The following is a 6277-nucleotide window of genomic DNA, read 5'->3' on the forward strand; positions in this document are numbered from 1 at the left end:
TTAAGTAAAAGAATTTACTTATTTTATAGGAAAGGGGGGAATTGAAAACTGATGTGGCCTATTGTGTACAGGGGGGTTGTACGGGGGGTTAGACAAAATGTACAGAGGGGGGTTGTGCAAGGGGGTACTGCTTAAGTTATAGCTTGCTTGACAAGCTTAGCAGATGCCTTATCAGGCAGTACCAGGACAGAACCTCCTAATGAGGAGAATAGCTCATTAAACCAGTTGGACATAGACCACACCCATCCAGCTCCTAAAGAGCATGCGTGAGGACCAGAGGTAAAAAGTTCAAGCCTGAGGAAGACTCGTTTACTTCATCTTGAAGACCCCTACCCACAAGAGGAACACTACTTACTTCATCTGAAGACCCCTGCCCAAGACCAGCAGGAGGCACTGCGAATGTGTGGAGAGCCTTTTAGCTCATTAGAATACGAAGCGGGGATAGAATATGAATATGTATAGGCGTACCGTGCGACCTAATGCATATGTATGACTTTACAGGATAAATGTAAAACGGCACTGAGGCGTGCATGCCTTTTGGAGGACCAATCCCCCGTGCGCCTTCAGCTGAATAAAGCGTACCTACTTTACAACTTTAACCAAGTTGTGAAGTCTATTCCGCTATCACCCATACTCTGCTAAAGTGCAATAATTTCACCTCCATTGCTATTTCAATGAGCCACTTAAAGAACTAAATGCAGTACACCAATACACAAAAGCTTGACAGCCACTACCTTGAAATGTAGGAAGGTGCAACTGCAATGTTCATACCATTCAGCATAAGATGAAAGACTTCTGAAAAATGTTAAAAGACTTCCACATTTTTCACTGCTACAAAAGAAAAATACACTCTTTAACCCAAGCAGTATTACTCCCACATACCATTCTACAGCTTAAAATTTGCACTTCTTCCAGAAATTGTGATCAGTATTGTTCAAATTTGAAGCCAGAGATAGACTCCTCTGTCCTCCCCGCCCCCAAAAACTTAGCACAACAGGAAAGAACACTGTAGTGTAGATACTGAAAATATTGAAGAATTCATTTATAAACCAATATTTTCAGCTCCTCAGAAAGGTAAGCAGTAATCAAGTTAGTCTTTAATGCAAAACGTGATAAAGTGACAAAATAGCCACCTTTAAAATCTTATTTTAACTTTATGCTTGTTCATGTCATACTCTTATTTACCAAATAACTTTCAAGATGCTGCATAGTAAAACTTGAACCTACAACTGGGAAGATTTACCAAATTGCATCAATAAGCTCTGAATATTCCTGAGATCTTTGTCTTATTCAACTAGTCTGTACATGACATGTTATATGCCTCCTCTCACATGACATTCAGCTTTTCAAAATGAACCTTGAAACCAGTAAGCAAGAAGGTCTGTTCATTAGATCATGTGTGACAGCAACTATAAGGACCATATTTACAGATTTTGAGCTCTAATCAAAAGAGGAAAGAGTAATAGCTAGGAGGAGGCTGCTTTGTGACGAGGGGGAAAAGAAGAGTTTGTCTTGGAGGGGTTTCTTCTTAAGAAATACACAAAAAAAAAAAAAATTAGTCTTCAATTTTCTAGTAATAGAAGAATCAGGACAGAGAAAGGAAAGGTGACAACTTATGATGACATAAACTGCTAAATAGCCAATGATCCACTCAATGTTGTCAGGGGAGTGAGGAAAACTGCTGGAAAAGGGTGTGCAGTTTTTGTGAAAGAAACATGGCAAGAATGGAAAGAACAAAAATGCCACAAAAGCTAATTGTCAATACACGAAGCAACATGATTCTTTAATCATAAGGGTGATGAGCTTCATGGCATTGTTGATATAAAGCCACAATCAAAGGAAACAGACTATTAGCCTTTGTCAAAACATACCTGGCAAGCACCAGTTTGAAAATACAAAGATTCATTTCAGTTACTAACACAGGATTTCACAAGCTTACAAAACCTGACTGAAGAATATTTCTGAAATATTAAAGAATATTTCAGAAAGTTACAGAAGATCTAAATTCTACATTTGACTTATAACATCATTTCTGTTCAACATTAACTATTCTTTTTGGATCTTCAGAACAGCTGAGAGGGGAAGCTTGAGGCCATTAACAGAATGGTTGCAACAGTGAATTACCAAGTCACTTCAGCCACTCAAGGCAGAACTGTGCCTTGGATCCAGCAGTATTTAATATACAAGAATGGCAATGCTTAACAAGTTGCACAAACATAAATAGGAAAAAACATATCCAGTTCATTCAGATATTGAAAATGTAAATGAAAAGCCAAACAAGTTTCATCTTAGCCTGGAAAGAACAGCATCATTAGAGGAAGTTACCACAGTAGTCACAGCTGCCAACAAAATCAGGCCAAGATGAAAAAACTGCTGGCAGCACAGGCAAAAATTGAACCCCTGGAAGGATGCAGACACATACTGATTTGCAACAGCTGAGTAGCTTTATGTTCCGTAAAGCTTTTTTTTTTTTAACCATAACTTATAACTATACATATAGAAATCTACACATACTATAATAAAAAAAATCAAGACTTAGTAATGACAGCCCGCATGTCACTGTTTAGCAAACGTGGTTCTATACATACTGAAATATACTTTTAAAATCTACATACCTAGAAGAGGGTAACAATTGTTACAAAACTACATACTTAAAATTCTTTTTTTGAAACTTGGCACGAGTATCCATTTTTATGCAATTTAAAAGACTATCACAAACCTTATGACCTTGTTTTAGCATTATACCTTTAGTTTGGTTTTATTTCTTCTTTCCCTTCAGATTCATCTTTAGGCAATATAGCAGATGAAAATTTTCAAGGTTAGATCACCAAGCAGAAAGACGATTTTGGCTAAGTTCAAAGAACCCCTTCCAGATGTAAAAGTTAGACTTCCAATTATATCTGAGCATATACATCTCTCATGTACAGATACAGTGTTGGCTAAATCCAAGATAGAACACTGGATTCAGTGTTTAGAAAAAAGGAAAACCCGTGCTGGCATGAACAGACATATGCATTAGACATGCTTTTCTGTATCTGCAAGGGAAAGGCTGCATAAGAGCATCACTTCCGTTAAATGACTCACAGCACTTAAAGTGCCCATAAACAATAATTTCTAATTAGACTAAGTTAGCCTAATTCCCAATGCTGAACCCAACCACAACAAACACTAAAATGCTAAGAGAACTTGGTATAAATAAGCAAGGTACTAATAGAGTGCATGTTAAAAATTTAAGCCTCTTTTTTGTTTTAGAAAGAATTTAGCATTACAAAATGTCATCGGATAAAGAAAAAAAAAAAAAATAAATCCACTGGGAGCCAAAAACACCCATCTCCAAAGCTGACATCCATACAACGAAGAAGTAATCCAAAACCAGCAAAAAGTATACTCAGCAGAGAGTAACCCTGTATCAGGTTAAAATCACATGGCCTTTATCCAAACACTATTTCACTTTTACAAAACAGTATCAAAAACACAAAACTATGTAAGAAACTTAACTGTTGTAGAAGTGTTTAAGGCTCCTTTAATATGATCCTTTAGCTATTTAAAGAGAGAAAAATCTATTTTAAACTCACTGCAGTATGCAAGACTTCTTGCACTAACATATAAAACCAAAGAATGACTCTTATAGCTGTGGGAAGAATTCATGTTTCCCCTCATTTCCAAGATGCCTTGCCCATGCAGTGTTTAATATATATTAAATGCAGACCTGTCCTAAATCCTTTACTCTGACTTCTACATTTTAACTAGTTAGTAAAAAGAAGGATATAAGAAATTATCTGAAAACTCCTATTTGACTAGGTAATCCATGCAGCAGTGAACTAACTCTACAATTAACGAGGTATCAAGTGAAAAACAAAAGAAAAAAAATATTTTTTCATAGATATTGCGGTCCTTAACAGTAATAAAGTGTAACATAAGTGAGAACTGGTTCAAAGGGGACACAAGTAAAATCCAAAATAGAAGACTAAATAATGTGATTCCATTTGCATACATATTTTATTGTTAAAACATATTTAAGAAATAATGGTCTCTTTTAAAAATAAGTATTATATATTGCAGCAGTACCTGGTTGAAAATAGCTTGCTGAATTTTGCTTCTTTTAAAAAGATTTTGCTTAAGTATTCTAGCATTCCTCTGTTTTCTTCCAAAGCATGATGGGCTTGGAAATTACAACTGAATGCCAAGTTTTTAACTCTGGTGCTCTTAAAGACCCCTTTTCTGTCATGCATTATGAAAAACGTATTTTAAAAAAAAAATTAGAAAACCAAGGAGAAAAAAATCCAGGCCAGCAGAGGAAACAGAACAGAGCTAGACAATGGATTTGCAAGATTAGGCCAAGGAGGCAAAAGAAAGGAATGAGAGACTGGTAGGAAGGCTGAAGAGAATAAACAATGCAACAAGAATGGAGGGAAAGGGAAGGAAGAAGTAGGAATCAAGATTCTAAGAGCAGCTGATGCACTGAAGAATAAAGAGCAAGTTGGGAAAAGCCTGAAACTGGACATGGAAAATGGAGATTAGGACTTAAAAAAAAAATATAACTAGTTTAACAAGGGTATTGGGAAAACAAGCTATAAAGGAAGATCACACAATCAGATTTAGTCAATCTGACAGTGGGCTGCTTTCAGACATAGTGAACATCAATCCCACTCTGGTTATATACCTACTGCCTTAGATCAGCCACAAACACTGTTTGCAGGACAAGACAAACAAAAAAAAAAATGAATTTGAAGGGGCTGGGGAAGTGCAAGGTGGGCAAGGCTGTCGGATATTTAGAAACGTAGTCAGGGTCAACCCAATGAGACAGCAGATAGTACGTGCAAACAAAACTAAGGAGAAAGAAAGAACTGATTGCTTCATTGACAGCAAAGCCTTAATTCATCTTACATCGCTCATGAAAACTTCTGTTTATTTATTAATACCAGCATAATGTGAAAAAGGACCAGGGTAGTGAAGAGACAGGGACAAGGGAGCAGTGCTCAAGCCAGGATAAAATAAGGTCTGCCACTACTTCAACACATTACTTTCTATTAAGTTCCAAGACACTTCTGCTGTCAGAAAAAGCTCATGAAAAAAAAACCCAAAACAACAAAACAGGGTAATTTCCTTTTCTAAACCCTACTTCTTGAAAGCAGTCAACTACTATTCTCAGTTATGCCACCAGCTTTAGTGTATCTGTATGGAAATTCCAAAGCCTCAGCTTTCAGTGCAGACTAATCAGTCTGTTCAGTTACCTGAGGTAACTGAGCAGACCTTTCTTTCACCCATTCATTTGCCTTCCTTCTCCCTCCCAAAGTCTAAAAATAATATAAAACAACAGAAATCACTTAGAGAATAGGATTAAATCAACCCAATAATAATTAGATATAAAACATTTGTTCTCAGAGAGATCTGCTAGCAGATTTCAAAGTAGAATACTGGAGACAAGTAACTTGATCATTATTCCTCCTGTGTAACAACCTCCAGAAAACAATCAAGAAGCAGCATTCGGTCATATGCTTGAGTTTTAGAATGCACATTTGCATAAGCCATTGCACAAATACACTACTCCAAGTTTTTAAATTATATTGTACTGCTTTTAAAATATCAGTAAAACAAATCCTGATGCAAAGAAAAGAAACTGAATAGTAAGCAGAGAATTAGAAACAGGCAAGTACTGGAAAGTTGTTCTGGACATACACTTTTAGCCCTTAGTTACCCACATTGCACATCTACAACTCACATACACATCTGAGACGCAATTAACGTGTTGATTTTATAAATTAAAATATGATAGCTGAGATTATATACTTCTACCTTTCTCTGAACCAAACAATTTCAAACAGCTAAAACACGTGATAATCCTAAAATTATTTCTATTTAAAATGCATTGTAATGGTCGTTTCCAGCTTTAAAAATCATATGCATTTCATTTCCTCTACAGAAGGATACAGACCAGGACTAAGAGTTTAGGTTGTGCTAACAGAACATTACTAAACAAAGAAATTGGCTGACAGCAATTTACATGACAACTCAGTATTGCCTTTAGTATCAAATATCCCATACAATAACTTTACTTAAAAAAAAACAAACACCCCACACAAAAAAAAAAAAAAACAAAACCAAACCTCCACCTTACCTTGACACAAATTTGTCCAAATCTGAATTTCCCCTAGGCTCCATTATAATACTGAGATCAGTAATAGCAGCAGACACATTTCCTTTGTTCTAGATAAGGAACACCACAGTATGTTAGTAATTTCTCTAGCATGGAGAAATAAAGTTATCTATTTGTATA

General features: G+C 36.0%; 1 long non-coding RNA gene across 2 annotated transcripts; it reads right to left on the reverse strand.

Annotated features, from left to right (window-relative positions):
- Nucleotides 1–733: 733 nt before the first annotated feature.
- LOC133210460 (uncharacterized) lies at nucleotides 734–6277 on the reverse strand. 2 transcript variants are annotated; one of them, XR_009724943.1, is made up of 2 exons: nucleotides 6119–6277; nucleotides 734–828 (listed from the first exon to the last, which is right to left on the reverse strand). It is a non-coding gene; the product is annotated as an uncharacterized LOC133210460 (long non-coding RNA). The 2 variants fall into 2 exon arrangements; XR_009724944.1 differs by having other exon boundaries at nucleotides 734–831.

This window comes from Neopsephotus bourkii, unplaced genomic scaffold (genome assembly GCF_033783945.1).
Source record: "Neopsephotus bourkii isolate Nb327-2 ecotype Australia unplaced genomic scaffold, CSIRO-AGI_Nbou_v1 NB_463, whole genome shotgun sequence".
NCBI classification, from domain to species: domain Eukaryota; kingdom Metazoa; phylum Chordata; class Aves; order Psittaciformes; family Psittacidae; genus Neopsephotus; species Neopsephotus bourkii.